This window comes from Sus scrofa, chromosome 2 (genome assembly GCF_054392235.1).
Source record: "Sus scrofa isolate SSC_HxYL_T2T_F1_AM1 chromosome 2, Sscrofa_HxYL_maternal_Yorkshire_Landrace_v2.0, whole genome shotgun sequence".
Lineage (NCBI taxonomy): Eukaryota > Metazoa > Chordata > Mammalia > Artiodactyla > Suidae > Sus > Sus scrofa.
Genome location: NC_139384.1, coordinates 73,599,467 through 73,610,995, shown reverse-complemented (window position 1 = coordinate 73,610,995; position 11,529 = coordinate 73,599,467). Strand labels below are relative to the sequence as shown.

The window sequence follows — 11,529 nt, the reverse complement described above, 5'->3', positions numbered from 1 at the left end:
ATTGAAATACAATGTTGTATTAGTTTCAGGCATATAGCAAATGAATCAGTTATACATATAAATATATTCATTTATTTTCCCATATAGGTTATTACAAACTGTTGAGTAGATTTTCCTGTGCTAAACAGTAGGTTCTTGCTAGTCATCTATTTTATGCAGTGGTGTGAATATATTGTTTCTACCCTTCAAATTCTTCCTTTCCCCCAATTGTTTCAAGAAATAAAAACTGATCTAATTACAAAATGTAGAAATGTAGAAATAAGGAAAAATGATGTGAAATAAAAAGATAATACATAAAAAATCACATTATTACTAGGGATGTTAAACTTTTACAGAAAATATTTTTTATGTTTAAGAACTAACAGGGAATAAATATGACTGAATGACCACATAAAATTTGGCCTCTTAGACTTTCTAAACTTTCAAAATTTCTCTCCAGATGCATCTATACATATATATAAATGGATTAAATGTGAAAAGGCAAAGTTGGTGAAAAATACTACAGTACTGAGTTGAAAGTAGGCAGTCAAAATAATAATAAATCCTCAGGACCCAGTACATAAACTGTGCAGAGAACATGCATGGTCAATTTACGGTAAAGAAAAATGGTAACAATCCCTCAAAATATATGCAGATTCACCCTAATAAAATAATGGCAAAGTAAAACTCATTAGTACTCCACATTGACCTCATAATGAAATTTATTTTTTATATGAATACTTAATGTGAGAGAAGATACTGTGAAATGCATGTCTCTTGAGCTGCTATTGCAGGGTAATATATATCTCCATGAGTCTGTACTCTACTAATAAATACAGAACATGCTCAAATTCTCCCCATATTAATTTTGTAAAAATGCGCTTACTTCACTGCACTTGCATCTAAACCTACTACTCAATTTTCCTACTCATCTTAACTGCAAAACTCCTCACATATACTCTAATTTTTATTGGAATCATTTTATACCTTCAAATCCTTCTTTAGTTTCATCCAACAGGATTTCTATTCACATTACTTAGTTGTCAACAGTGATCTTTGTATTGCTGAATCCAAGAGACATTTGTGCTTTAACATATTAACAAAGTGCTTATATGTTGATTTGTCAACCAACCAACAAACATGGCTATCCCTTGGCTCTGCTAGGCTTATTAGCATCTCAGTGACCTCAACTGAAATTTTTTATCTTCCATTCTCTCTGATTCTTACTTGAAATAGCTATGGGTTCCCAGACTCACCTGGAAAGGTACTCTGAGAGCAAGTTCTCTTTAGAATCTGAACCCCTCCCTGATAGTTGATAAAGGAGGCCAAATCTGTGTTACCAGAGAAGATATCAGGAAAGAGTGAATAGTGAATCCCCAAGACAGACTCAGGAATCCATTTTTGTGTCTATATATATTGGCCTATAACTTTCTTTTTTGGTAATATCTTCATCTGATTTTGATTTTAGGGTGATGGCAGTTTCATAGAATGTCTTTGGGAATGTTCCTTCTTCTTCAAACTTTTGGAAAATTTTAAGGAGGATGGGTATAAATTCCCCTTTGTATGTTTGGTAGAATTGGCCTATGAAGCCATCTTATCCTGGGCTTTTATTTGTAGGGAGTGTTTTTATTACATATTCAATTTCATTGCTAGTGATCTGTCTGTTCAGTTGATCTATTTCTTCTTGATTCATTTTGGCAGGTTCTAAGCCTTTAGAAAGTTGTCCATTTCTTCAAGATTGTCAAATTTGGTGGCATACAATTGTTCAAAGGATTTTCCTATGGTTTTTTGTATTTCTTCTGTATCCATTGTGATTTCTCATTTTTCATTTCTTATTTTATTGATTTAGAGTTTTTCTCTCCTCTTCTTGGTGAATCTGGCAGAGGTTTGTTAATTTTGTTTACTGTTTCAAAGAACTAGCTCTTGGTTTTATTGATTTTTTTTTCTCTTGTTTTTCAAATATCTAGCTTAATGATTTCCTCTCTGATCTTTATGATTTCATTTCTTCTGCTGACTTTAAGTTTTGTTTGTTCTTCTTTTTCTAATTCTTTTAGGTAGTAGATTAAGTTTTCAATTTGAGATTTTTTTTTATTTTTTGAGGAAGGTCTGTATTGCTATGAATTTCCCTCTGAGCACTGTTTTTGCAGAATCTCATAGATTTCGAGTGATTGTGTCTTCATTATCACTTGTCTTGAGGTATTTTTTAATTTCCTTCTTGATTTCCTCATTGATCCATTGGTTTTTTTAGTAGCATGTTGATTAGTCTCCATGTGGTGTGTTTTTTCTCATTTATTTTCCTGTGGTTGATTTCTAGTTTCATTCCATTGTGAAGATACTTGAAAGAATTTCTATGCTCTTAAATTTGTTTCCCTGTTTTTTAAGTTTGTTAATCCCTTCCTATATTGATGACTGTAATGTCCTCTTCTTGAATGGATCCTTTTATAATTAAATTGTGTGCTTCATTGTCTTTCTTTATGGCCTTCATTTAATGTCGATTTTTTTTTTTGATCTGAGTATTGCAACACCTGCTTTTCTGTCTTGTCCATTAGCATGAAATATATTTTCCCATCCCCTCACTTTTAGCCTGTAGGTGACCTTTGCCCTAAGTTGAGTCTCTTACTTTTTTACCCAATCCATCACTCTGTCTTTTCATTGAATCATTCCGTCCATTGATATTTAAGTTAATTATCTTAATTTTATTTTATTTTTTTACTTTAAAATTTTTTTTTAAATTTTTGATTTTTTAGGGATGCAGTCATGGCATATGGAGGTTCCCAGGCTAGGGGTCCAATTGGAGCTATAGCTGCTGGTCTATGCTATGGCCACAGCAATACCATATTTGAGCTGTGTCTGTGAACTCCACCACAGTTCATGGCAATGCTGGATCCTTAACCCACTGAGCAAGGCCAGGGATTGAACCCACAACCTCATGGTTCTGAGTTGGATTAGTTTTCACTGCACCCTGATGGGAACTCCTTAAGGTAATTATTGATAAATATGTATTTATTGCCACTTTAAGGTTTGTTTTCCATTCATTCTATGTTTCTCCTTTGTTCCTTTATTTTTTTTGGGTTGGATGATTTCCTTTTATTTTATGCTCAGTACTTTTCCTTCAAATTTTATGAACATAATGTTTGCTTTTATTTTGTGGTTTTCCTGTTTTTTAAGTTTTTTAACCCCTTCCTATATCTGTTGTCTTTAGCCTGATAGTCATATAGGCTCAAACACATTCTTAAAAAAAGAGTCTAGATTTTCTTACTTTCCTTACTCTCATTCTATGATTTTGAAGTCCTTTTTTAACATCTTCCTTTTTGTCCTTTTTCTGTTCCTTGTGTTCCTCGTCACTTTTACAGTAGGTTTTTTTTTTTCTTTTAGATTCATATATTGGATTATTTAAGTTATTGCTTTCCAATTGTGATTTCCTCCATCCTGTTTTTCTTACTTCTCTTTTTTTTTTATTTAGAAGAGCCCTTTCAGTATATCTTTTGGAATGGGTTTAGTATTGCTGTACTCTTATCTTTCATTTGTTGGAGAAATTTTGCTTATTTTAAAAGATATTCTCACTGTGTAGAGGATTCTAGGCTGCACATTTTCCCTTTTAGAACTCTGAATATATCTTGCCACTGTCTTCTAGCCTGTAGTGTTTTCTGCAGAGAAATAAGCTGATAGCCTTATGGTGGTTTCCTTATACTTAAAGCTTTGTTTTTCTCTTGCTGTCTTTAGAATCCTCTCCTTATCTTTTGGCATTTTTATTATAATATATCTTGTTGGCCTGTTTGGGTTCAACTTGTTTGGGGCTCTCTGTGATTCTTTATCCTGATATCAGTTTACTTTAGATTTGGAAAGTTTTCAGCCGTAATTTCCTCAAATATATTTTCAATCCCCTTTTCTTTCTCATCTTCTGGAATTCCTATTATGTGTAGTTTGGAATTATATTATATACATTTAATATTCTTTCTTATATTATCCCACAGATGTCTCATATCAATTTTGTGTTTTTTTTTTAAATTTGGTTTTCTCCCTGCTGTCCTTATTGGGTGATTTCCACTATTCTATCTTCCAAGTCACTGATTCATTCCTCTGCATTATTCATTCTGCTTTTTACTAGCTTTAGCTGTTAATGTCTCTGCAAATGAATTTTCTATTTTTTCTTGGTTCCTCCTTATATGTTCTCATTCCTTTCTAAAGTAATCTGCATTACTATTTATATCCACACTTAAATCCTTCATACTCATGCTTAATTCCTTCTGTATTTTCACTATCTCCCTTTTGAACTTGCTGTCTATTAGACTACAGAGGTCTGTTTCAGTGTTTGCTGCTTCAGGTAAATTCTCATGTTCTTTTAACTGGGAATATTTGCTAAGCTTCTTCATTTTGCTTATATTATTCTTTTTGTTTGTTTGTTTCATTCACATTTTATTTTTATTTTTTTTAATTTTCCCACTGTACAGTAAGGGGGTCAGGTTATCCTTACATGTATACATTACAATTACATTTTTCCCCCACCCTTTGTTCTGTTGCAACATGAGTATCTAGACATAGTTCTCAATGCTATTCAGCAGGATCTCCTTGTAAATCTATTCTAAGTTGTGTCTGATAACCCCAAGCTCCCGATCCCTCCCACTCCCTCCCTCTCTCATCAGGCAGCCACAAGTCTCTTCTCCAAGTCCATGATTTTCTTTTCTGAGGAAATGTTCATTTGTGCTGGATATTAGATTCCAGTTATAAGTGATATCATATGGTTGGTTTCGAAAGATGTGGTATATATACACAATGGAATACTACTCAGCCATAAAAAAGAATGACATAATGCCATTTGAAGCAACATGGATGGAACTAGAGAATCTCATCCTGAGTGAAATGAGCCAGAAAGACAAAGACAAAATACCATATGCTTATATTATTCTTTAGGGAAACCAAGGTGTAGCCTTGGAGGGCTATTTCTATGCAATTGTGCCCCTTTGTATTTTGTGGGGTGTTACTATTTATTTTTGGAGTGGGAGTTTGGATATTTATCTCTTTCTTTGGTGTGAGCCAGCTATTATCCTCAGCGTCCTGAGTGTATTTCCAGGGAGAAGGAGGCAATGGCAGGGCTAGTGGTCAGTGCCTTGTTGCAGGCTCTTGACAGTAGCAAGAGCCTGAAGGAAGGTGGCACAGTCTACTCCTAGTTGCAAGGTCCTGGGAAGTGGCATTGATCAAGCATGTGTCCTTACAGCCCAGAGCATTTGGCAGTGGCAGTAGCAGGGTTGATGTGTTACCAGGGGAGTGAGAGCAACAATGGTTGGTGCTGGTTTGTAGTAACCACTGTTTTGTCAACCTCTGAGGTTTCTGGAACCACAGATGGAGCCTGTTCACAGACTCCTAGTGCTTTCTGAAATAACTGCTGTGGTTTTTCCCTGCCATCAGTAGATCATGCAAGGGGCACCATGTCATGTTCAGTGCCCCTCCCCCACAGTCCTTAGCCCACACAAGAGGTGCCCAGCCACCTGTAGATGCACAAGAAGCATCTGGTCTTCTGTTACCTGAACAAGTGCCCTCTTTCCACCCTCAGTCTGCACAAAGGTGCCCTGCCTTCAGAGAGCCTGTGCACATGCAGGGGGGTTCCTATGGTGGTCCAGCCTTTCTTCTCTCACCCTCCCCAACAATGGTGCCTTGCTTTTCCTGCAGGCCCAGTTCTCCTCCTAGGTTCCCCTGGCTGTGGCATTCTGCTTCCCAGCCTGTGGCACATTGCTCCTAGCCCCTCAGGCTGTCTCCACACAGCCAACCCTAGTCCTTTTCATGGAACTGACCTCAGGAGTCTAAGTCTCAGTGCTGAGTACCCTGCCCGAGCATTTCAGCCTGTGGTATCTGGAGAAGTGGTGCAGATGATCTATGTGGCTCTCTCTCTGTTTTTCCCTCCTCAGTCAACCTGCTGTGCTTTTCTCAGTGACTTTGTGGACCCTCAGTCTTGGCTGATCTCCCTGCCAGTTAGATGGCTTCATTGGGTTTAGGTTCCTTTTCTCTTTCATGGCTCCCTCTTAGGAATGCTGGTCCCATCCTGACTCCTTCTCTCTCTCTTTTTCTTTTATTCTACCCAGTTATGTGGAGGGTTTCTTTATCTTTTTGGAGGTTTAAGTTCTTCTGCCTGAGTTCATTAGATGTTCTGTGTGAATCATTCTACACGTAGATGTGTGTGTATTTTTTTAATGTGTTTGTGGGAGAGGGTGGGCATTATGTCTTACACCTCCACCATCTTGATCCTTCTCGCTGGAAGCATTTTATACCTCTCATTCCTTCTTCTAATTGGGCTTCCTTTGTCATAACTAAGTTGAAAATTTGATGCTGAAATGCTGAATATAGCACTAACTTCTCTTTTGTTCATCATAAATAAACACATTAACAAATTAGGCAAGCAAAAAAACAACTACAGTGATTTAATTAGGCTCTAGGTTAAGCAAGATTGGCTCTCAGGTGACCTCAGGTAAACATTTTCAGCTTACATTCTCTCTGACCCATTCCTAAAGTGTCTACTGGGCTTTCAGACTCACCTAAATGTGAGCTTTAAAAAGGCAGTATCCAAGTGGGAACAAACTCATCCCTGACTGTTGATGGAGATTGAAATCTTTCCCCAGATGTGACAGCAGGAAGGAGTCAATCATTACTCCCACTGTTATATTTAGAACACTCAAAGACCAACAGTGTATCACCCAGCTTGGATTGTGACAGGGAAGAATTTAGCTCCCTGTATCTGTTCACGAGGCACATTTCCCTCTTGATACTCCAACTTTATAAGTATACAATTTCACAGGAGACAGTGGTATGGACAGCAAGGAAAATTTACAATTGATTCTCTGTTCCCTAGAGACCAGTTTAGAAGTCAGGTGAACTAAGTTTTTGTTACTCTGTCTCCATGAATTCTCCTGCCATTTATCCTTCTGAACCTCACAACATATATCCCTAATTTTACATATCACCTTTTTCCCATATATTCATTTCAGGATTGACACAGGGATTTTTTTTCTGTCTTTTATATTTTGAGTAACATGGCCATAAAACATGGAGATGCAGACACTTATTCTGCAAAATATACAAGGAGCCCAACAACTCAACATCAAAAAACCAAACAACCCGTCCAATAAAATGGGCATTTTTCCAAAAAGACATACAAATGCCCAATATACACATGATAAATGTTTGACATTGCTACCTATTAGAGAAATTCAAATCAAAACCACAATGAGCTATGGCCTCACACTGGTCAGAGTAGCTATCATCAGAAAGTCTACAAATAATGTGTTGGAGAAGGTGTGGAGAAAGAGGAATCCTCCTAGATTGTTTGAGGGAACGTATTCCTCCTACATTGTTTGAGGGAATGTAAATTGGTACAACTGCTATGGAGAACAGTGTGGAGGTTCCATAAAAGACTAAATATTGAAGTATCATATGATGCCGCAACCCCACTCCTTAGAAATATATCCTAGGCATATATCCTGAGAAAATGATAAATCAAAAAGATACATACACCCCAATGTTCATTATAGTACTCTTTACAATAGCCAGGACATGACATCAACTGAAGTGTCCATTGACAGATGAATAAGTAAAGAAGATGTGGTATATTTATGCAACAGAAGATGACACAAACAAATGAAAAGATATACCATGCTCTTTGATTAGAAGAATCAACATTTTCAAAATTGCTATAGTGCCTAAGTTTTCTTTTTACACATAATTTTAAAAATGACTTCATTTATATTCCTTTCCAGATACCCAGGGGAGCTTGCATGGACATGGATGTTTGTGTACAAAAATGGCTAATCCTGAATTATATGAATAGGCAGGAATTTAAGTTCTTTTCTGAGTTAGTTTTGATCATGAAATATTGAAGAAATATCTTCTATAACCTAAGAGCTATAGAGTGGATGATATTTTCTATTCATATCTCATTTTTATGACAACGTTTAGAGTGGATGAGATATTTTATTTAGAACAATGGAAAAGGTCATAGTTGAGGCATCACAGGATGTTTTCAAGAACAGTAAGGTACCTCAATAAAAAACATAAAACAGGATAATCTACCCTTCACCTCAATGAATAAATCTCCTTATACATTGACACCAGTGTTCCATACTTCAATGAGTTGAGGTGAAGCTTGAGGAGAAATTTCAATCATATTAATACAAAGTATAACTTGAAATTTACTTCATTATATTCAATGTCATCTCTGACTTGAATGCCATATTAATTCATTCTATTTGTTGATATTTATGTTTCTGTGTAGAGTATACTGGCATACACATATTGGATCATGAGCTTTGCCATTGACTGTGGTAGACAATCTAAACAGAGAACCTGGTAAGAGAACAGAATTCTAATTAGGATAATAAAACCCAATGAATTGTTATTAAATGCACTTGTGCATTAAATGTTATGTTATCAGGGACACATTAAAGAAGTGATATATAAAATAATGATGGGGGAGTTCCCGTCGTGGCGCAGTGGTTAACGAATCCGACTAGAACCATGAGGTTGCACGTTCGGTCCCTGCCCTTGCTCAGTGGGTTAGGGATCCGGCATTGCTGTGAGCTGTGGTGTAGGTTGCAGACGCGGCTCGGATCCCGCGTTGCTGTGGCTCTGGCGTAGGCCGGTGGCTACAGCTCCGATTCAACCCCTAGCCTGGGAACCTCCATATGCCACGGGAGCGGCCCAAGAAATAGCAACAACAACAACAACAAAAAGACAAAAGACAAAAAAATAAATAAATAATGATGGGCTTGGAAGTGAAAAACCATGGTATCCAATTTTTCCTCTTCTATAATGTTATAAACATGGACAAGTTGCCAAGTTTAGTTTTTTTTCCCATTGCAGTGGCAACACATTACTATTCTTCTAGTAAAGCTAAAGATGCATTACCTGGAGTGACATTTGTCATTTGAGAAGAAAGTATTCTTAATAAAGCCTCACTGTTTCATGAGATAAATGGGACTTTCCAATTTTTTCATATCAAATTTTGGGAATAAAGTAGGAAAAGCAAGAAGAAGGAAGAAGGGAAAACTGTTGGATATCTGAGAGAGAATGTAGTTTAATAAAGTATGCAATTGTATAGAGTAGCTGAACATGAAAATTCCAGGAAATAAATAAAAGAGCAACTTCTATATCCAAAATCTGATTAAAGAATCACAACTACTGACTTGGAGGCTTTGAACCTTAGAATCATGGGCATTTCTACAGACCCAGAATAAATTTCCTTTTTAGAATTGTTATCATGAAGACTCTTTTCAAAGCCCCTTTTATGTCCTTGCTCCTCAAACTGTAGATGAAGGGGTTTAGCATGGGTGTGACCACAGTGTATATAACCGAGACTGTTGCATTTGATTGTGAGCTGGGGGTAGCAGCAGAGCTGAGGTACACGCCTATGCTCGTACAAAAAAATAAGGATACAACTGAGAGGTGAGATGCACAGGTAGAAAATGCTTTATATTTCCCTTGAGCTGATGAGATTCCATGTATAGAAGAAATTATCTTAGAATAAGAGTAAAGGATACCACCCAGGGGACCAGCACCCAAAAGGACACTTGCAAAATACATTACTATGTTATTAAGAATGGTGTCAGAACAGGCAAGTTGGATGATCTGACTGAGATCACAAAAAAAGTGGGGGATTTCCACATCTGTGCAAAAAGAAAGCTTCAGTGACATTAAGCTTTGTAACAAGGAATTCAGGATACTCATGATCCAGGACACCAGAAGCAGGAGTCTACAGAATTGGGGATTCATAATGACTGTGTAGTGTAGTGGGTGACAGATAGCCACACACCGGTCATAGGCCATCACTGTCAGGAGAAAGATGTCTAACACTGCAGAGAATATGAAAAAATAAATTTGTGTGATGCAGCCTTTATAGGTTATAACTTTGCTCTGGGTCTGGATGTTCCAGAGCAGCTTTGGGATTGTGGTGGATATAAAACAGATGTCTACAAATGACAGGTTGGAGAGAAAGAAGTACATGGGTTTGTGGAGTTGGGCATCTGAGCTGACAGCCAGAATGATGAGCAGGTTTCCAAACACAGTGATCAGGTAAATGGAAAGGAAAAGTCCAAATATCAGGAGCTGCCATTCTGGTTCCTCTGCAAATCCCAGTAGAAGAAATTCTGAAATTCGTGTATCATTATCTGGTTCCATAATGTTTAAGTGACTTTGAGGAAAGAAGGAAGTGATATTACTAATATTTACACAACTTGCATTACTTATATATTTGAAAAGCTACAACTTACATTTTGCAATTAAGAATCTAATTTTTAAATTTTGTATATGGATCTGGGCTTCTTTAGTGTCTTCTGTGTCATTTCTGACATGAAATATTTATTCCAATAAGCTTTTTCTCTAAGAAGTTATAATATTATTCAGTTTTAATAAGATATTATTTATGAATTTAGGATTGCAAATTTAGAGTTGACCATGTTTATTTACTATTTAAGCAGAAGCTTAAGGTGCTGAAGAGCAAAATGCCTACAATTAAATGATGGAGGAAATATATATAATCAAATAACAACATTATAGAAAACTTCAGAAGGAGACAAGTGGTATGAAGAAATGTAAATCAGGAATAAATGAGAGAATGGACAGTGCAGTCTGTTTTCATGGGTTTTAGGAAAGACCTGAAAACAAGGTGACATTTGAAAAGTGACTTCCCATAAGAGAGGGAAGGAGATGAAAGATTATGTGTGGAAGGGTATGCCTTGCAGAGGGAATAACCGGGACTCAGATAAACAACATCAGAAATGAAAGAGAAAGTGATACAGTGATACTGGAGCAATACAAAGCATCACAAAAAAACCTTTATGAACTATTACATGCTAACAAATTGGACAATTTAGAAAAAAAACACATTTCTAGAAAAATACAAACTAACAAGTCTAAATCATTGTGAAATAGAAAATCTGAAGAGACTAATTTCTAGTGAGGAAATTGAATCAGTAATAATAAACTCCTAAACTAACAAATACAATTCACTACAACACAACACAACACAGAAGGGAAATCTACTCAATACTCTGTAATAACATATAGGAAAATAATCTTAAAAGGGATGGGGTTAAATATATCTGATCCTCTTTGCTGTAAACAATACTGTAAGTCAGTTATATTTTTGATACAATTTAAAAAGTACAATACAAAGAAAAGAACAATGGAAATCAAAAAGAAAAAGATTTCTCCTAGTGATAAGAAAATGGGTAAAATGGATCAAGAGAGTCAAAAGTTTCAAACTTCGGTTCTATAAAATAACTCATTGGGATGTAATATACAACATAGAGGCTATAGTTTATAAGAGTGTTGCATTTCAAATTCAAGTTTTTCTTTTTGGAACCATCTGGAAATTTTTGGAATACTTCTGATTTGTAGCTGGGTGAGTCTACATATGTGGAATCCGTAGATATGGAGAGCCAAATGCACGAATATACATAGATATGTAGGTTATGCCAGAGAATGTTTCTACAAGTCTGAGATTGGAACCCATTAGGGTTTCAGACTATGGTTTATAAGAATTAAATAGAAGAAAATAAAAAGCCG

General features: G+C 36.2%; 1 pseudogene; it reads right to left on the bottom strand.

Annotated features, from left to right (window-relative positions):
* Nucleotides 1–9,284: 9,284 nt before the first annotated feature.
* Nucleotides 9,285–10,140, bottom strand: LOC100739286 (olfactory receptor-like protein OLF4; annotated as a pseudogene).
* Between the last annotated feature and the right edge of the window lie 1,389 nt (nucleotides 10,141–11,529).